We start from the raw sequence: 22,127 nt of genomic DNA on the forward strand, positions 1-22,127 counted from the left end.
AAAGAAGTGTTTCCTCTATATTTATGTTCTGAGTCAGTTTTCCACAAAAGAAAATAAACTATGAATTGAAAAATTATTTTCAACAAACTGTGCTATAGCCTGCTTGATGGAGAAGACAATGTCACAAGTCATTATTTAACAGTGTTTATAAATAATTCTAGGTCCCTGGCAGACCCAGGGATGTGTACGCTTTGCAGAAGGGTTTTTTGTATGAGAGGGAAGATGAGCAAAGGCAACAAGGAACTAAATAGGATGTTCTTGTTTTTCATGCAGTCACCAAAAGAAACATATGAAAAGTTAGCTATTAAGACCGTATCTCAGCCTCTGTCAGCTTGAATGAACCATGCAAAACATAAAACAGGTCTGCAACATCGTTTATAGAAAGTTCAAGTCCATGTGGTTAGTATGAGCATAGATAGCCACCAGTTATGGATATGAAAAAGAGGTCAGTGTTTACTACCAGCAGGTAATGTTAGGAGGACAGTAGTGAAGGACAGAAGGGCATGAGCTGTAGACATTTGGAATTATGACCCCCCTCAATAACATTAAGTCAAGAAACCAATTCACATATTCAGGGATATGTCAGGTCTAGAAGTGAGGTTCATGTGAGATTTTCCCATAGTTGGGACAGTTTTATCATGAGAACAAAGGCTGAGTAATCAAATAATGCCAGGCATGTGTAATTCCTGCATTATCCTACACAGGAATGGATTATTCCTATTGCATAATGTCATTATTTAAAAAAATGTTTACCTTTTTAGATAATGGCATTGTATGCCTGAACTTCTTGTTTGTATAGTGTTATTCTGCTGTCTGCTACAGCTGGAGACTGCTTCCTGTTGTCTTACACATATGTTAGACAGGTACATACTGACACTTGCTCAGTACATTAGCTCAAATACAGTTTGTGGCACTTTTTGTAGGACTCAGTACACATGCAGTTTTCTGTTTATATGAGGATGCTAGCAGACTCCCAAAGTCCTATCAGTGAGTCGAAAGTGTGTCTGTTGTGTAAGATGGAGTTTGTCTTTCACCCTGCTGATAGTTCTGCCTGTTTTGTGCACTTAGTGAAACTTAGAAGATGGCAGCTGTAGCTTTTATTTTTAACATATACAGCTGCCAGTCTTACTCCTGTAGGTAATGCTGGATTTTCAACAGGCACATTTATTGCTTTATTTAATCAGTGTGCATATTTTTGCATAATACTTAATGCTGTATAACACACAGTGTTCCTTAAGTGGACACACAGAAGCAAAGGTTAAATGTGCACACACTTGCATACTAAGCAGGCTTCATTTATCACCCTTGGTCCCATTTTTACAAAGTCTGTCAGTTAAAAATACATGTTTTCTAATAGCTGACAGTAAACATACACAAGGTCTTAGGTTTGCTTTCTTGTTATGATACATATATTCTACTATCTATTATAGAACAAAAGAAAAACAAGGTATACAATAGAGTGGGCAGCATTGTGACTCCTTGGTAGGTTATCTGTCTCACAGCTTCATGAGCCAGGTCTCTATATTAACCTCTGGTCACTGTACCTGCAGTCTTTGTAGAGCTTTTAGAACCTCATGGGCATTCCAATTTCCTCACACAATCCAGAAATATGTATATGTATATATATATATATATATATATATATATATATATATATATATACACATATATATATATGTCTGTGTGTGTGTGTGTGTGTGTGTGTATATATATCTATATCTATATCTATAGGAATACTTTATAATCCCGAAATTCTGAAATATCGAATTTCAGAATCCTGAGATTATAAAGCAGAAAGTTCAAAATTCTGAAACCGCAGAAGCGCGAATTTCAAAATCCCGAAGTCCGGAGATGTTGAAATAGTGCTTCTGGTGTTGCAGTTTGTGAATGGACAGCTGAAAGTTCAGGTAAGAATTTATGTGTAAGGGTTTTGGTTAGGGGCTTTAGTGTGTGTCAGTGTGTTTTGTTACTGTGATATTTGTGTGCAAGGGGAATGTAGCTTGTATGGTGGTGTTTTCGTGTGTTTGTCTGTGTAGTGCAACCTTGGAGTTAGTATATTTAAGTAGGGACGATGTGGGGAGTTAGTATATTTAAGTAGGGAGGGCGTGGAGGGGGTGCAGGTGGGCTTGCCCCCCTGCTTGTATGTAGTGTAAGTTTGTGTGTGGGGGAGATGTGTGTATGTGTGTGGTGTATGGTTAGTGTAGTATTCGCGATTTTGAAATTCGTGCTTCTGGGGTTTCGGGATTTTAAGGTTTCGGCTTTATGATCTCGAGATTCTGAAATTTGGTATTTCAGGATTTCGGGATTATAAAGTGAACCTATATATATATATATATATATATATATATATATATATATGGGTCTACTATACATGATCGAAATTTCAGAAAGCCAAAACCCATATGGCCGAGGCCATATGTTCGACTCCTGAAATTTCGAACATGTAAAAAAAATAAGACACACATTAACTTACTTTCTAACTGCTAGCAGGGGGGCTATGCCCTCCTGCATCCCCCCCACCATGTGGGCCACACCCCCATAACTTAAATATACCAACTCTGAGATTGCACAACAGTGCGGAAATGGAAATCTTTCCATTCCGCACTGTACGGAGATGCCGTTTCTGCATGGTCTGCATTTCAAATGTCGATCATATGGTCTTGGCCATAATGTCGACCATGTGTAGGGGACCTATATATATATATATATATATATATATATATATATATATTATATATTTTTTTTATACATATATATATATATATATATATATATATAAAATTATGAAACATTAACATCTACTTTTGTTGCCATCCACTATATCGACCTACTTGATGGGTACCTTCATTACATTGTGAGACAAAGCAATAAACTCCAAAGATCACAAATGTAAACCTCACAGCCCCAGGCACAAGGTGTTAGGTGGCAAAATCAGGAATAAAGTTCCTAGATTATTTTGTCTGTACCATCATTTCTGAATGGCAGTACAGAAATAAAAAATGCACTTCTGCATGTCTGGGAAAGCTGTTGCAAGCTGTTAAATTAAAAGAGAAAAGGTCCATCTTTTTCTTCTTTTTTTTTTTGCCTTCTTTCAAACGGATCTGCCTTATAGCACCAGCCTGAGATGGATCATAATGTGGAAACATTGAACAGGAGCTGCTAATTCCTGCATTCTAGTAATTAGGTTAAAATGTTGAATCTGTTGAACGAATTTAGCAGGTTCAACATTTATGTTGAATATTGAATGTAATGTCAGTGTAGGTGCAAATGTGAGCTAAACACCTACACTTGCATTCATGTTTTAGCAGGGGGGGGCAAGCCCCCTGCACCTGCCCATGTGGGGGGTCCTGCCCCCCAACCCACTGCAAACTAAATATTCCAACTCCGAGATCACACTATAGTGAGGGAAGGGATACAGTTCCCAATCCACACTGTACCGTGACTTTACGCATAACATTGAGTAAATATCACCAAATGCCTAATTGCATTCGCTGATATTTACTCTCGGTGTCCTAACATTTAGCAACACAGAAATCGGCCAACTGCCATTCATCTTCCTATGTTTGCTGAACCAACATTCAAAATTCTGATAGTAAAAATATATATTTTTTTTTTTTTTTGCTCTTGTATTACAGGTTGTGGCTGAAAATGGGACTGTGAAGAACTAGTTCACCTAGCCAATTAATTAGTAAAATTAAAATGTATAAATGAATATCCAGTCATCAAAGCCAACCCACTGAAATGTGAGTTGTGTTTGGAGGTGTATCACTAAGAACTAAACAGGTTTTCAATACCTGGCTCTGTGTAGGAGTGCAGCAGGAAGAGATAGGCTGGATAGACCTGTACCTTCTTATCAGTTCTGGGGTGAATGAACAGCCCGTCCCGACTGTACTACCATTCCTAGTAGGGGCTTGCTGTGGTGGGCAACAGGGGTATAGGCCTGTCTAAAGGTTAGCCCAGTGGTTTCCACAAACTGGCATACATGCTGCAGCATGTACATGCTGTACAGCTGCCAGGATGCATCACCCAATGCAACTTGAAGGGTTATGCAGTTAATAATTCCTCACAAGTGTGCAGCTCTCGTACATGCAGTATGGGATTCCCCCAAGGAAGTGTTAGTCCACAGTTAGAGTGAGTGTAGTCTCATAACAATGAATGGGGTCACAGGTGTATGGCCACATCAGCAAGAGGTCAGATAAATACATTATGTAGCTGCTGTTTCATGTTCAAGGGGTGGGAATATGAAAGTGGACTAAAAAATAGCTTATTGCCGGATTTTAGATCAAAAAAGGAGGAATGTGTTCTCTTCTTACATCTATATATTTAAATTTTGCCTTTTCTACCAAAGGGTCAAAACCAACCAGCAGTAAAAAGAATATTGGCGATCAGAATAAAGGATTAAGGCTGTGAGCTGTTAATGAACTGTTCCATATAGCCCAGAATTTGATTCTGTTAGCCTCCCTTTTCTGACTACGTGATTGTGAACAAGTCACTTAACCTGACAGTGCCGCTGGGTCATGACTGAAAAGGGAAGCTGTGTCCAGTGGGGTCACCCAGGTAACAACTAAATGTCCTCATCATCTGTGAATTGATGAGATATACTTTAGTTGTAAAATAACTGAACAAAGGAACATCATGGAATTTCATTTACCGTATACTACAGGCTTTTCTTGACAAGCATTTGAACAGACAAATATGCCATTGTACACTAAAATATCAATATCCTACCTCTAGGATAAGCAGTTGGATCACATACGCAGATTATGATAAGCAGGTTTTATCCATAATACCGTCAGTTTTCTGTAACAGTATCAGAAAACTGCAAATAACTCAAAACAACTGAATACTGTTATATTATTTTCTTTGTTATGTGTCACAAATGACATTTAAATGACACTTTATTCTTTGCAATATATATCTTTATAAATGAGTCTTTAACTGTTGACACTTGGCAAACTTTATTTCTTGCAGTACACTTCCTTATCAGTTTTGACACGGAAATTAAAAAATACAGCATACAGTAACTCAATAATTTACTTAAACCATTACTGTTTATGGAAGAAATAGATCACAATGCAGAAAAACATGAATGCCCTTACCTTTTCTTTTAGTTGAATTATGTAGTCAACTCTGGACAGTGCTGTAAAATATGAGAAATATTTCTTACAATGAAACTGTAGCAAGGTTCACAACTTATTTAGTATTTATAAACACTTCTGATGATGCAACACAAGAACTCAACAAAACGTAAAACACTGCAATACTTTTCAGTAATCCACAAGGGCCAACAATCTTCACATTTCAAAGAGGTATTAGAAATATACCTTGAATGTAGCCACAGATGCCTGAGTTGCTGCTAAGGTGGTACTGCTTTTATAAGGCTAGATATGAATGCACAGCTGACACATTCTGTTTAAAAGGGCAGTCATGGGATGGCAACATTACCCTCCAGCATGCTTATGGCTTACAGTATGAGTAAAAGGATATAATTAGATTTATGCTTGCATGTTGTGTATATGTTGAATCAAATAGGTAAAAATGTTGTGTAAATGATCTATGATTCAGTCCAGGATAACCTCTTGGTAATTAGTGTACAGTGCTGCTATTTATAAGATGTCCCAGTAATAAGGCATCATATTTCCTGACAAAATGTTACTTGTTTAAAACTAGAATATCACTCCAAACATTCACATGCAAAGAACATATTCCAGGATGATGCACAAATGCAAAATTAATTTCTCACACAGAGAAAACTGTTGGCAAAAAAAATGGATGACATGATTCTGTGTACAAAAGGAAACCAGAAAGGCAAGAGAGGGTTAGCATGTTAAGAAGGCAAGGCAGTAGGCAGGACAATGATATTTTAGAACTGAACTGATATAAAAAGGATCTGCCACTGCCAGGCAAGGGCTTTATAAAGAACCAAGTGAGTGACAGAAAGCGGCTGCTGAGCTTGTCTGTTAAAGGTCTGAAAAGAGGGAGTTCAGTGGTGAGCACTGTAGGAACACTGCAATGTGTTTTATGCAGGGATTTGATTAATTAGAGCAGAAAGACACAGAAGTCTGGAGAGATAGGTTAAAATGTGATGCACATCAAAAGTATGCTGTCATAAACATAGACTAGTTTGCATTGATGTCCATAATACATAGCTGTACACATTTGCCTAACCATTTAGTTCTCTTTCACAAAGTGCATACAAGTCTAAGCACAGTAATATATATATATATATATATATATATATATATATATATATATATATATATATATATATATAAACTATATACTCTACAATATAAAACAACAGTGAGTGTTACCAGGGAACAAATGCTTCTTAAGCTGAGGTAGAAATTGTAAAAATTGTAAAAAAAACAACAAGAAGCACAGGAGCAAACCACAGCTATATAAGGCAGTTCTCATAGACAAAATACTCAGCTTCAAAACAAAATATCCAATGGAACAGCAACACAGAATAATATAAGTATAAAATCAATTTATTCGTGTATTGATTTTATACTAATATTCCGTGTTGCTGTTCCATTGGATATTTCGTTTTGAAGCTGAGTATTTTGTCTATGAGAACTGCCTTATATTGCTGTGGTTTGCTCCTGTGCTTCTCGTTGCTTTTTTGCAGTATATACTCTACAACGTTTAGGGCGCGGTGGTGCAGCGGTTAGCGTTGTCGCCTCAAAGCAAGGGTTCTCCCGTTCAATTCTCAGCTAGAGCGCCTTCTGTATGGAGTCTGCATGTCCTCTCTGCAATCAAGTGAAGCTAAAGACATGCAGGTAGGTACGAGCGTGAATGGGCATGCCTTCTTTGAAGGTTGGACGTCGAGCTGGCAACTTGGCACTGTAAAAATCCACTGCCAATCATGAGTGGACCGGAGTTCCACTGTGGCGACCCCTAAGCCGAAAGACCTTTTTTTACTCTACAATGTTTTCAGTAGCCACATTCTAGATTTCTTTCCTTAGGGCGTGTCTGAAACTGTTTACTTTGATAAATGTTTTAAACAGAGTGCACTTTTTGTTAAAAAGACAATGGTACAGACTGTAAAACAATGGAGCAATAGTTTTTTATATGCACTGAACCTACTATTATTAACTGTGTCATCTGTTCACTACAGAAGCAATGCCATGTGTTATATAAAGCAATCAGTTGTTAACTGGCTGGTACAGAAACTGGGCAAGCTTAATTATAGCACAAACAAAGCACGCCCATCTTTACCTCACACTACAGCTGCCAAATGACAGTACAGTATGGAAGGGTAGCAATGAAAATGGTGTAAAAATGCCTCTGAGAAAATAACAGAATTGTTTACCCCACACTTTTGCTTCTCATCTTCTTCCATTGCCTTGTTCTTTTCTTTTTTCTTTCTCAAGACAGCTAATCTATACATCATGCTGCTCAGTTGTCGTGGATTCTCATAGCCGCCTAATGTTGCCTTAGAATTTTACTCTCAACAAACCAGGAACCAAAACCAAAAATGTCCACAACAAAGAATCAGGTCCAAGACGAAAAAGGTTTAATGCATCCAAAAGACAACGATAATCACAAATGACAAAAACATAAAAATACGATTGACCTATGTTTCGTCCACTAATAATATGGACTTCTTCAGAACATTAAACATACCCAAAACACCTCTTAAATAGCTTAATGAATGAATGAGTACATATCATGTGACTTAATCAATTAAAATATTAAAGCACCCTTTGCAATTAATTCAAAAATCTAACCATATATTATTTTCAAACTATAACACTACACTAACTGCATCAAATAAAAAAAATATATAAAAAATATGTTATAAAAATTATATGTATATATATATATATATATATATATATATATATATATATATATATATTTAAAAAATTATTAAATATAAATATAAATTCATTAAAATATGTGTGTGTGAAAATTATAAACATAATTCTTTATGTTTATACCTATAAATAACCATTACTATAATCCTTATAAGGAATATAATATAATGTGACATCAAAAACCTTTGCACTGCTATGCCCTACCTTTAATATGCTTAAGTTTAAGCACAGGCTTTACAGTGCAATATTCATTTAGACCAGGGAAATTGTGTGCATTCAACTTTAATTGCCATTTTAGTTCACTTAAATCTAAATGCACATCCAAAATTCTACCTTGCTGGTCACGATTTATTTGCTGTAAGACACAAAATGTTACTATTAATAGAGAAATAGGTCATTTTAAATGTGGGAGATGTACCATATGTTCATACATTTTAACGACTGGGAGTAAATTAGAAGTTAATAGTCAGCAGGTATATATCATGGGTCATTATAATTGTTATAGTAAGAATGTTGTTTATCTTGCTAAGTGTTTGGGTTGTATTGCCTTCTATGTTGGGAAAACAAGTAGGCTATTTAGAGAGAGGATTAGGGAACATCTTTTAGATATGAAACATCTAAAACCCACTAATGCTATGGCTAGACATATATTGGACCATCATGATCATTCATTCAAATTTTGTGTCTTACAGCAAATAAATCGTGACCAGCAAGGTAGAATTTTGGATGTGCATTTAGATTTAAGTGAACTAAAATGGCAATTAAAGTTGAATGAACACAATTTCCCTGGTCTAAATGAATATTGCACTGCAAAGCCTGTGCTTAAACTTAAGCATATTAAAGGTAGGGTATAGCAGTGCAAAGGTTTTTGATGTCACATTATATTATATTCCTTATAAGGATTATAGTAATGGTTATTTATAGGTATAAACATAAAGAATTATGTTTATAATTTTTACACACACATATTTTAATGAATTTATATTTATATTTAATACTTTTAAAAAAAATATATATATATATATATATATATATATATATATATATATATATATATATATATATGTATAATTTTTATAACATATTTTTTATATATATTTTTTATTTGATGCAGTTAGTGTAGTTTTATAGTTTGAAAATAATATATGGTTAGATTTTTGAATTAATTGCTTTAATAATTTAATTGATTAAGTCACATGATATGTACTCATTCATTCATTAAGCTATTTAAGAGGTGTTTTGGGTATGTTTAATGTTCTGAAGAAGTCCGTATTATTACTGGACGAAACCTAGGTCAATCGTATTTTTATGTTTTTGTCATTTGTGATTATCGTTGTCTTTTGGATGCATTAAACCTTTTTCATCTTGGACCTGGTTCTTCGTTGTGGACATTTTTAGAATTTTACTCTATCCTTCATCAAACTGTGATTTTATGGCAAAGCCATGATGACTATGACAAAGAATGAATATGCATTATAGCTTCAGACATCATTCTCTTTATAAAATGCTTATGAATATAAATGGTCTTACTGCAGCCTTCTTCAAAATAAATACTGCCTATAATTAAAGTGTCCCTGTATTTGAAAAATTGTTCCTGATTATTTTGGCCTTGTCCCTAACTCTAATGTCCTTTGGTAAGAGGTTGAGCCATACCTCTCAACTGTACAGATTTTCTCAGAATGTCCAGATTTTGGTCTCATATTTTTGGTCTGCTTTTCATAAAATTGTGGCTTTCTGGCAAATTAGTGGTAAATCATAAAAGATTGAAGTTCGAAAATTATGACAGATGTTTGAGTTTTAGATTTCATATCCTTCAGAAAAATTCATAAATTTGTCCCTATTTTGGGCCTTTGTCCCACTTTGATTTATGGCTTTATCCAGATTTCTTGCTTTAAGAGGTTGAGAGGTATGGTTGAGAGCTATGTTGCACAACAATGTATCTTCATTACAAGCCTAGATCCTACCACCTACCAAGATCAGTGCACTTTGTACAGCTGGGTGTCAGTTTACCATTGTTTGATTGAGTCACAGTGGAAAACTGACACCAAGAATTTCACTCAAGTGTTTACTGCATTTTTTCAGTCTGAGAAGAACCTTGGAGTTAAGATTATTTTAGCATTTTTACTAATTAGAAGAATTCCCTGCAGCTGGCAAATGTCTTTCAGTTTACTGTGACCTATCAATTGTAATGAATAAAACTTTTATTGGGAGATAAACATGATGCATAGGAAGATGCTACTGGCAAAAAAGAATAGCCACTGTAAACAGGTTCATAGGTTCATAGGTAGGTACTAGGCTATCTGCCCGAAGGCATTTATAAGCCCAGCCAGAATGTGTTGGCTTTCGCCACCCCCTTAGATTAGATCCCTGTGCCTCTGTCCAGCAGAGCCGCTGAAGTGATCCCCGGGGTAAACTTTCTTTTTCCCATCCACTCGTCAAGGTTTCTCTTGAAGAGTGTTAGTGAGGAGCTCTGCCTAATGTAGATTGGAATCTTGTTCCAAAGCATGGGAAGTCACTGGGACAGGAATCTATCCCTCCAGCATGTCTTATTTATTGTTGTAGTGAGGTTTAGATCCCTAGACTGCATGGCTGAAGGGGATAAATTTTCTTTAGATGGAGCATGTCCATCAATTCTGGGTTGGACATGGCCTTGTATGTCAGGCAGAGATCACCTCTGAGTAGGCGGTATGCAATCGAGCACAGCTGACGTTTCCTCAGTCGAGCTGCATAGGGCATCTGTTTGAGGCCAGTGATCCTCTTGGTGAGGTACTTCTGTGGTCTTTCCAGCTGTTGTAGATGTCTTGTAAGGTACATCCCAAATGGGGTGTTCTACTCTATGATGGGTCTGATGAGTGATGAGTAGAGGGGCACAATGACCTCTTTTGATCTGGATGCGAACCCTTTTGTGATTATCTGGGCCACATAGAAGGATTTTCTAACCACTTTGGCAATGTGATTATCAAAGGAGAGATTACTATCTACTTGGGTCCCCAGATCCCTTATTACATTTTCCGTATTTAGGGGACTACCACCTATGTGGTAGTTTGTGGGTACTTTGTTTTTTCCAAAGGGGATGACAATGCACTTTTTGGCATTTAGATTGAGGCCATGATTTTGACACTAGGTATCTGTTTAGTGAGGTCCCTTTTGGAGGATGTCTGTGTCAGCCGGAGAGTCAATTATAGCCCATTGTTTGCAGTCGTCTGTGAACTTGGTCAGCCATAGTCCTCCTGTGCTTGCCTGTACCTCTGAGAAGTATATGCCGAACAGGAGGGGTCCTAGGACTCTGCCCTGGGGACACCACTTGTAACTGGTTTAGAGTCAGACCTAGCTCCGGCAAATATCACCATGTGAGTTCTGTCCATGAGCCAGTTGGCAACCCATTTTGTGATGCAGGGGTTTATGTTCAGGCTGGTGAGCTTGTCTATAATACCAGAATGGGGAATGGTGTTGAAGGCCTTTGCGAGGTCTAGGTAGGCTGTGTGTGCCACCTTTCCCTCATCTATAACCTTGGTAACATTCTCAAAAGAAGTCCACCAGGTTTAGGAGGCATGATCTGCCCTTAACAAAGCCGAACTGAATAGGGTCCAGTGTTTGGAGATTCCCAATGTCTCTGTTAATGAGTTCCATGATGATGCGCTCTATAGCCTTGCAGACCAAGCTAGTCAGGCTTATAGGGAGATAGTTCCCGGGGTCTGTTGTGGCTCCACCTTTGTGGAGCGAAATAACCATTGCTGTGCGCCACTCTATGGGTAAGCAGCCTGTGGAGAGGCTGACTTTGAACAGTGTGTTTAGGTGAGGGGTTAGTTCATCTTTGAGCTCGTGTAAGACACAGCCTGGGACACCGTCTTGTCCCATTGATGCTGTGTTTTTGGCTTTGGAGAGGGATGTTTTATCCTCTTTGTAATAAAGTTTGAAAAATAATTCAAAGTGCTTAAAAGTCCATCATGGTAACAAAAGTTTAAACGCTTTGAAAGATATCTGTTTTCATACATTTGCAATTCTTTTCACCTGGAGGAGCCATAAGCAAATTTTATAAATAACACTCACCTTAGTCATTTATTTAAGTTAGCTACCAGAGAACAAAAAAGATTCAATTGTTCCTGGTGTGTGTGTGTGTGTGTGTGTGTGTGTGTGTGTGTGTGTGTGTGTGTGTGTGTGTGTGTGTGTGTGTGTGTGTGCGTGTGTGTGTGTGTGCACGCACGCATGCGCTCACGTGTCTGTTTATGTGAATTTGTGTTTCTACAGACAGACAGACACACAAACAGATATCAAAGACACACACACATTATTTTTTTAGAGAAAGCATGTTGTACTGTGTGTGCAAATGTATGATGTCTAAAATTAAACCCCCATACATTCAGAAAATGTCTTTCCTAGACACCTGAACAAAATGCATAACTAAATTACAGGTAAATTATGTACTACTGGAGTTTTGTTCATATTATTTAGAGGTACAGTGTTAAATGCACTGAAAGTGTATAGTACATAAGCACAGTGCCTCTTTCTGACAACAAGCAAGTATAATGTAATATAATATAATATAATATAATAAAATATAATTATAATACAATGCATCTTTATAAGTGGCACAAGTCTGCTGGACAATGAGTGAGGTTCACCATAGCTACCATATTTCAGAAAGGGGTCCTGCTCCTCAGTGCTACAGGCCACTGTAACTAGCATCACAATGCTAGAGATACCCTTTATAACATGTAGTGGCAAATTACCGTGACTCAAAGAACATAATGCCCTGCATGGAGCACACAGATTGCCAGCTGAGGTATATATTAAAAAAGGTCAGTAGAATGGCAACACTAGACATAGTGATGTGTCTCCTCCATCTGATGGCTGAGATTAAAGTTCATCCTCCTTTCTCAGTCTGGGAATGAATGGAATAACTACACTTATTGATATCCAGCATGGCCAAGGACAGCTTCCTATGTTCTCCCTTGTGGCAGTATAAGCCAGTGCTTCAATCTGACAACAATCCAAGTCTCTCCCGGTTTAATTTCTCCAAGTCTTTTGGGTTTCTAATACCATGGCAGGAGTGGACCCCATTCCTAAGTCAGGTTATCATTAGCATTCATGAAATTAGTATGGTTTCAGTCTTTGATGTTAACCATGAGTACTGTTCTCAGAACCCACAGTGTGCCCAGAATTGCCTCCTTCTGCAATTCACACAGGGTTATATGTATTGGTAGCATATCTCAGTATGACTGTTAATTCTTTTTTAATACACCTGTTGCTCTTACTTCTATTGGAAAAGTCTGGGTATCTTTCTTCCACATTGCACTCATTTCTGCTTGCAAATCCAGGCATTTTATATCTTTGTGTCTATCTGTACATAATACATTGTAATCACTAGGTGTAGCAATTTCAATGATCAATGCTGCTTTTATTTATTTTTTCATGGAATACTATATCTGTTTTTCTCATATACATTTTTGAACTGTTGGTAATGGGTGATCAACTTCATCATTCTCTATAATGCTTTGTAGTCCATGTTTCCAGTCCTTCTCAGATATTTTTATATTGCAGTGTTTGCACAATGACCAGTGCAACAGTCTTGCCATACTATTGTGCCTTTCATACACAGGCTGTCTCCCATGATTGTATCACACCCAGCTACAAGATGTGTGACTGTTTATAGTCCTGTTTTACAGAATATGCATTTGTCTGATTCTTCCACCTTTTCAATGAACTTTGAAAACAAATGTGTACCTAAGTCCACTGTCCTGGGCCGCCATTATTAACTGTTCATTTTTTCATTTCAGTTCACCTCTCCTTACCCATTCTGTGAAGAAAATGAAAACACTGTCATCTTTGTTAGCATATCTGGCAGGAGAGTTGTGTATATTTTGGATTAACTTGTATGGTATGCCAACATGTCTACTTGTGAAAATGTAAATAAGTTTTAAAATGCTGAGCATTTCCCTGTTTATACAGAATGTTTAGAGAATCTGTCAGTGTTTTGATACATTTCTAACTGCGCATGTTTGAGAGGTACGTTCTAAAGTATTGTAGAGAATCAGCAGAACAGTGAGTGATGTCATTAGAATGTTCCTGGTTGCTAAGTGATTATTTAAACAGCTGAGTGACAGAAAAAAAAACTTTTTCAAACAGCTGACTATTTTTTTTTTAAATAAGACAGTTGTGACTGCTGAAGACCATTGAGCTGAACAGTTTTGTCAAGTGCTGTGCAGTCAGTGGACACCCATGAAAGAGAACTCACCAAAAGCTGTAAGCCTGTCTTGGCTTTGCTGTCATATGTTAGATTAGAACAGGGACAGTATTCTTTAGTTAGATTAGGGAAGCTTAGTTATTAAGATAGTGTTTTTCTAGAATAATGGACTCCTATCCTGCAGTTTAATTTTACATTTCTGGTGATTGAGTTCTGGTGTTTATTGAAAGCTGTTGATTTACATTCTTGTAATCAGTTTACTTATTATAAAATGTTTTTCATTAATTTACATTGTGGCTGTAAATCAGTGTTTTTCTTTACAGATTGGAGAGTGCTTCTACCTGTTTGATACTCCCCAGGTCCCCTCGAAGATCTGGCTGTTCTGCTCATAGCTATAATTTATTTTGATATTTAATTTTCATAACTGGGCACCCCTCTGGAAGGGCATGAAAACACTCTGATTGGTGGCAGAATTACTGTATTATTTTGGGGAAGAGAAACAGCTGGAAATCTGAGTCAGGCTTTCACAGAAGTGTTTGGATATGTAAGATTTAAATTCACTTTGAGTGTGAGTTTTATCAGCGGTCTTAAACTGGGACACTTTGCTCTGAAGTGTGTAATAAGAAACTACATTTGGGGTAGACAGAGGTATATAGTCCAGTCCCAGGAAAATGCAGCGTGTTCCTGTTGTGCGCTTAGGGGAAAATTGTGAAATATTACTTCTGTTTAAGTGACAGTCTCATATTGGAGTCAGTAGTGAGGAGTGAAGCTCCTTAGTAACTGACCTAGGATAGTAAGGGACAACACATTTAATTGTTGGCAATCTGGTGTGTACTGGCTGGACGTCAAATATTCCTGCATCAAATCTTGGTCTGCATGAGGTTGTTCTAAGTGATTTATATACTTGTCACTATGTTTATGGTTTTTCCAGTTTACTTTCATTCTTATCTCATCCTCTTCCTTATATTCTTTCTTTTGTTTTTGTCACATTCAGTTGCTGTCTGATTTTCCTCTACTTCTGGTTTGATTACCATTCCTACTTGATACCAAAATACTTCTGCTAAACTAAGCAAAATTGTCATCTTTGATTTTTTTTCTCCTCATGTTTTAAAACTTCACTCCCTTTCTCTGCAGTCTTATTTGATAATAATTCACACCACTTCCTGTCTCTATTCTCCCATGTGACAGTAATCCATGTCACCTCCCCTTTCTGTAGTCCCGTGTGACATTGTCACTCCCTTTATCTGTATTCTCACATGACAGAAATTCATGTCATGTCCTAAGTCTGCACATCTTCCCTAAACACCAGTCCTAGCAGCAAGTACTGCCTCTAAAATAGCAGGTCTCAAAAAGGCTGTAGTACAATCACTGCATGTCTTTCATTCTCCAACAACATATCTTGCAACATGAATATATCTGTCTAATGGATCCACAGCTACTTTTCTATGTGAAAAGTAAAATGTACTTCACTCACCATCCACAACATTTCCATCTGGAGTCTCACAGGGTCATTACTGGGATCTTTTTTATTCTCCCACTTCATTAGTAATACATCAGAGGTACTTCCACCCAAGTGCTACCCATTTTATGCTTAAAGATTTATGCAGATAATCCCATATTCTGACACTCCAGCAATATCCACAGCACTGTCACAAATGAGATAGTATGCACCATAACTTTTAATAACTGGTCAACTTTCAGAAGCTTCACAATCAACATAAAAGAAATAAATTAATTTACTGTTATATAGATAGAAAAAATTAGATTTCTACCATCATCATCATCAATTCTTACTCCATCAGGCATAAATCTTGGACAGGTCAAACAATTCAAGCATCTGGGTGCTTGGATAGGTCCTGCCCTTGTCTTTAAATCCCACATCAATAGAACAGTGTATACATTTCAGGCAAAAATAAAAACATTCCACCAGCTCTCATAGCATTCCCAAAAAGGAAATGAAGAATCTCCTTATAAAATCAAGCATCTCATTACTCCTGTTCTTATGCACCTCTGTTAATGTCAGATTCCCCTAAATATATAAGTAAACTGCAAACAATTCAGCAAACCCTTCTATGTGATATTTATTTTTTAATTATTTATATTTTTATGAATGACAGAGGTATGATGCAAACATACTGGAAACAAAACTCATCAATGAACAGCTTCAAAAAGTCAAACATACATCTCAACTGTCCAGATTTTCACAGAATGTCCAGATTTTTTCCTCATATTTTTGGCCTGTTCCTCATAAAATTTGTGGTTTTATGGATTTTTTTGTGGCAAATTGATGAGGACTGAAGTCACTGAATAATGACAGGCATTTGAGTTTCAGACTTCATATCCTTCCGAAAATGCATGGTAACACAAGACCTTTTATTCTAGCAACTTTCTAAGTTTATAAGGGCAATATTTAAAATGTGTCCCTATTTTTGAGGCTTTGTCCCCCCATTATTTTTGGCTTTGTCCAGATTTTTTGTGCTAAGAGGTTGACAGCTATGAGTCACAATCAAAGTTAAAGTCAAAGTAAAATACTGTCATTTAGAAGTACACACGTAGCCTAAATGATATTTCATGCATCAGCTCAATTCTTGAGATTACAAAGGAAAGTGAAACAACACATACAAGTAGAGCAATAAACATAACTAACAAATACAATACTACTCCCAAAACACACAAGAAAGAGCAGAGACATTTACCAACACTCATATACGAAAAGAATACCTTCCCCTGCGTTAAATTAACTACCCTATTTAAAGTAATACAAAACACACTATATATTGAAATGCCTAAGTTATTTATCTAATATTGCACTTAAGTGAGTTAAATAATACTGACTATGGATATAATAAATAAATATTGGAATAAATGTAAGTATATATTGCACAAATAAATATAAATTGACTTATTATGTGTCCAGACCCCTGGGACTAGTGCCCGAGTTCAGAAATCTAATCACTGTAGGGTAGAAACCATTACTGAATCTTGTAGCCCTGCAGCAGATGCTGCAATATCTCCAGCCCAATGCCAGATGCTTAAACAGTCCATGCTCAGGATGGGTGTTGTCCTGTATTATTTTGGTGGCCTTTCAGATGCTTCTTGCAGAATAAAGATACTGTATCAATGGACGACTGGAACCTGTTACCTTCTCTGCAACCCTCACCGCTCTTTGTAGCACCTTCCTTTCTGTAACTGTGCAGCTTCTAATCCACACTGTGAAGTTGCAGGTAGGATGCTCTCTACTGCACCTCTATAGAAGGTGAGGAGAATATGAGGAGTAAGCTTAGCTTTTTTCAGCCTTCTTAAAAAGTGGAAGCATTGGTGCGTGTTCTTGACCAGTTGACTGGTGTCTCCCAAACACAAGAGATCTTCTGATATGTGGACACCCAGGTATTTCGAACTCTTAACCCTCTCCACACTCTCACCATTGATCCCGAGCACTGGGTGGTTTGTTCTCCTTTTCCTAAAGTCAGTGATAATCTCTTTGGTCTTGCTTACATTCAGGTCAAGATTGTTCTCCTCGCACCAACTGATCAGAGATGCCACCTCTTCTCTGCATGCCCTTTCATCCTCCTTTATGATGAGCCCCATGACTGTGGTGTCATCGGCAAACTTGATGGTATGGTTGGACTTGTGCTTAGCATAGCAGTCATGGGTTGGGATGGTGAATAACAGTGGGCTGAGAACACATCCTTGTGGAACCCCAGTGTTAATCATGATTAATTTTGATGTGTTCTTGCCTGAACACACCCTCTGTGGTCTCTCAATCAGGAAGTCCAGGATCCAGTTACAGAGATGTTTACTGATTCCTAAATATGCTAGTTTTTCTATCAGCTGCATTGGTACCACAGTATTAAATGCAGAGCTGAAGTCTATGAACAGCATCCTCACATAGTTGTCTTTGTCATCTAAATGCTTAAGGGAGATGTGTAGTGCTACTGATATGGCATCAGCCATGGATCGGTTAGCTCTATATGCAAACTGCAGAGGGTCAAAATCAGGAGGTAGGCATGATGAAAGATGTTTTTTGATCAGCTGCTCAAAACATTTCATAACAGTAGATGTCAGAGCAACTGGTCTGTAGTCATTAGGGCTGGAGGGAGTGGTTTTCTTAGGTAGTGGGACGATGTTAATTTCCTTGTAGCATGAGGGTACTTTTGCCATGGCAAGAGAGGTGTTAACTATTTCCTTGAGCACTGTGCATAGTTGATCAGCATAACCTTTTAACACCTTGCCCAGTATGTTGTCCAGGCCAGCAGCCTTCTTGGGGTTCACTCTCCTTAGCTCTCTTCTTACCTCCTCTGGGCTGAGACTGAGTACTGCATCCTTCTCATCAGTGGCTGTCTTTAGTGTCAACCTGTTGTTTCTTTCCTCAAATCTACCAAAGAAGATGTTCAAACTGTCCAGGAATTCAATGCTGTCCTCACACTGTTCTGACCTGATTTTGTAGTCAGTGATCTCCTGTATGCCTTGCCTTAGTTTCCTTGCATCCTTCATGTCTTCAAAATGGCTCTGTACCTTTCTGCCATACTCCCTCTTAGCCTCCTTTATACCGCACTTCAGATAACCTCTTGCTACACTTAGGACTGCTTTGTCCTTATCCTTGTAAGCTGCATTTCTCTCCTTCAGAAGCTCATATACCTTAGGGGTGAGTCATGGCTTCGGGTTAGCTCTAATAGTGATACTCCTGGTATTTGTTACCCCATCAACACAGTTTGAAATGTATGCCATCACTACCTTAGTGAATTCATCAATGTTCAGATGCTGATTCACTGTGGCTACCTCCTTAAACTTATCCCAGTTGGTTCTTTCAATCAGTCTTGGAGGGCCTCCATAGCCCTCTCGGGCCATACCCTGATGTGTTTCTTTGTTGGTTTCTCTCTAACCAGTGTAGGTTTGCAAGTTGGTGATTGCAAGATGGTATAATGGTCAGATTTTCCATTTGTGGAAGTTGCACTGCCTTATAAGCTTTCTTTGAGTTTATGTACACCCTGTCCAGGATATTATCACCCCTTGTAGGAATGTCCGCATACTGATGGCAATGTGGGAGTACTACTTTCAGATCTGCTTTATTAAAGTCACAAGCTGCCACATGTACAAAGTCAGAATATTTGCTCTGCATCTCACCCATGTCATTGCATTGTTTATTTAGAGCCTCAGTGCATACCTGAACTGCAAGAAGACACCTACAGTAAGCACTAATGTAGCAAAAGCTGAATATCTGAAAAGTAATAAATGGAGCACATTAATCAGCTTTGCTTTCTTGCAGCTTATCACCTAATCTTTTATTTTAAACAAATATCAGCTAAAGACCAAATCTCTATTTAAAAAGCTAAATAGTGCACCAGGTGCCAAGTTTAGTACTTTTCATCCTTCATTCCTCAAGATGGTAGTAACTAAAATTTGCAAACCTCTTGCTATCATCTAGTATACTCTGTGCGCCTTTCAATCATGTCATCATAATTCCCTTTCCTAAAGCTTCAGTTCCAGAGGAATTTAAGGACTTACAGGCTTATTTCAAGTCTTCGCCCTCTGACCAAATTATTTGAAATGTTGCTGTATTTTGAACAGATCGTTGAACACACAAATCGGTACAGTCTACTCTGTGATCAGCAGCATGGCTTTCGCAATTCTTTCAGTACAATGACTGCATTATACACAGTCACTCACACCTCCTACTGTAATAGGAATGAGGACATCATTATGGCGGAGCTATCTGTAGATATGACAAGGACTTTTGACACAATTAAGCATACCCTGATAATTAACAGATTTAGTACACTTAAATTTTACCTTAATATGTTGCGCTGATTTATAAGTTAACCCACAGCACAGAACCTTATAAGTTTACAGCAACAGGTCTTTGTCAGAGGTGAACCCTCAATTTTATTATATCCCAATCATCGATGTAAGGCTATTTATTACTTTCTCTATTAATAAATTATTTCACTTACGATCTGACTTCCCTTAACATAGTCAGATATGTTGATTATCTACTGCTTATAGACTCTAGCAAAAACAACAGATCAGACCTCCAACTCAAGTTACAGTCTAGTTTCACCTCTCTCTCTCTAATTGAACACACACCAACAGATTATTCATTTACTTAATAAATCTAGTGTCAGGCTGTCTGACGCACTTCAAGAATTAGCAAACCTAGTACACTTTCTGCTAAAAGTTAAATATAACATTTTCCCAAATGCTACAGAACAAAGTTATCTTGGTCGTACACTGAATCCTTGCTTAACCTCAGCACACACTGACAGGATTATCACTGGAGTACTAAATCACTTGAAGTTATGCTTTAGGGTTTCCCCTTCTTTCACCAGAAGTTTGCCAGCCATTAGAAAGAAATGATTTAATTCTCAGACTTCAGTATGGCCTTCCACTTTTTACCATGCACTGTTGCTACAGTACACAGAAGGTTTAGGTGGCAGAGAATTAAATATGTAGATTTGACATGCACAATCAACACTGTCACCTCCTCTAGGGATTCATTTGGCTTCTAGCAACCACAGGGTTATTCTACTACTAGGTACAATATAATTCAAAATACCTCTGTTGGGATATTGTCTACCCTTAAAAACTACATTTCCTGTTAAGCAGCAGGCACACCTGCTTACAAGTAACCAAGAGGAAATTATTACCTTAATCAGACTGTGGTTCAATACATCTTTGAGTGAAAGAGCTCTCATCAAGTTAGGGTCAGCAATAATGAATCATCTTCCAGCAGAAGTAAAGAATCAATAAACACCAAATATCTTCAATGATAATCTGAAGGAATACTTTTCCAACAATACTAATTATCATTTTTTTCATGATAATGGTTAAAGTTATTTCTATGTATATTCATACATAAATGCACCTTTGTTGACATTTCTTTCCATACTCTGTGGAACACATATACTTTATTTATCTTGTAGAACTGCTATAGTTCATTTGTTTTCACAATTCTGTTTATATGTTTTGTGTAACTTATACATATTCTGCAGTAATGTATAAGTTAAAATGGTTTCTCCCTCAGAACCCAGGTCGTGACTGAAAATGTTCAAATGACCAGTCCACTTATCTGGTCAGCAAATAAATAAATAAATACATAATGTCCTTATGTTATTACTTTATATAATAAGGTCATGAGTAAGAATGCATCCTTGGGACCCAGTCCACTAACTTGGATACAATTAAAAGAAACAAATAAAGTGACAGGTGTCCACATGAAGCTTATTCCTTAAATTAACCTGTATATCCCTTCCCCAGTTATCTGGGATGAAAGTGATCAGCCTGTCACTGTTAACTGTAAGACAGAGATAGTGTCTGCTCCCAGCTAGCTTAGCTGCTATATCACTGGGCTGTATTAGCTCTCTGTTATACTTTTGTGTCCAGTCATTATTCGTTACTAATTGTGAAGCCATCCCTTTCTTGTCTTACTGTTCCAGCTGCCCAGTTCTATCCCATGTATGTATAAAAAAAGGATCATTATGATACATTTTCATAAATTCCAGATCCTGCTCTGTGTGATGGTCAAAGTACGGTAATAGTAGCAACACAGGGGCTCAGTGCAAAGATATCTGCCGAACACTCTAGGGTGTGGGATTCAGACCTGATTTCTGTTCACTACAGGAGGGCTGCACTTTCCTTGGTGTCTGTGTGAGTTTTCTCCAACAGCTCCTTTTCATCTTACCACCCAGACATCCTGTTTGATTACCTATCTTACATTGTCTACATATATTGTAGTTACCCTTGTGACCCAAATTCTGGCTGATAAGACTTTGTGGGCCAGCCTAATTCCCAAGCTAAGAAATGACAAATATATAAATATATTGCTTAGGAGTCCTATCAAAATGTCAGGAATCTTTAATGCAATTCCCAAAACTCCAAAAAAAAAAAAAAAGTAATGCTCATACCTTAGAACATAATTGAAACATGTGAAACATTTTGTTAAACCTAAAAAGCCAGGCAAGCTGAACTACACCCTCCTGAACCCCCTGCTACTTATAAGTGCACCCCTCAAGATCCCTATACCTGGGAGATGTGGGAATACTCCAAGGCACAGCAGTTACAGCCTACAGGTGGTGTACAGGAATAAAAGTGGTCCAGGTGACCCAAGTTCAATTAGCAGCACC

General features: G+C 37.5%; 1 protein-coding gene across 3 annotated transcripts in view; it reads right to left on the reverse strand.

Moving 5' to 3' along the window:
* The window catches only part of LOC122799227 (myosin heavy chain, skeletal muscle, adult-like), a 446,467-nt gene that overhangs the window by 256,832 nt on the left and 167,508 nt on the right, over positions 1-22,127 (reverse strand). For 2 of the 3 annotated variants that reach the window (XM_044068147.1, XM_044068148.1), the window contains one exon: positions 5,100-5,140. The gene's annotated coding sequence lies outside the window, so the exon portion shown is untranslated. Of the gene's footprint in view, positions 1-5,099; positions 5,141-5,324; positions 5,345-22,127 lie in introns of those variants that run through there. The other variant, XM_044068149.1, reaches the window with a different exon arrangement.

This window comes from Protopterus annectens, chromosome 4.part0, assembly GCF_019279795.1.
Source record: "Protopterus annectens isolate FY-2018-M chromosome 4.part0, PAN1.0, whole genome shotgun sequence".
NCBI lineage: Eukaryota > Metazoa > Chordata > Ceratodontiformes > Protopteridae > Protopterus > Protopterus annectens.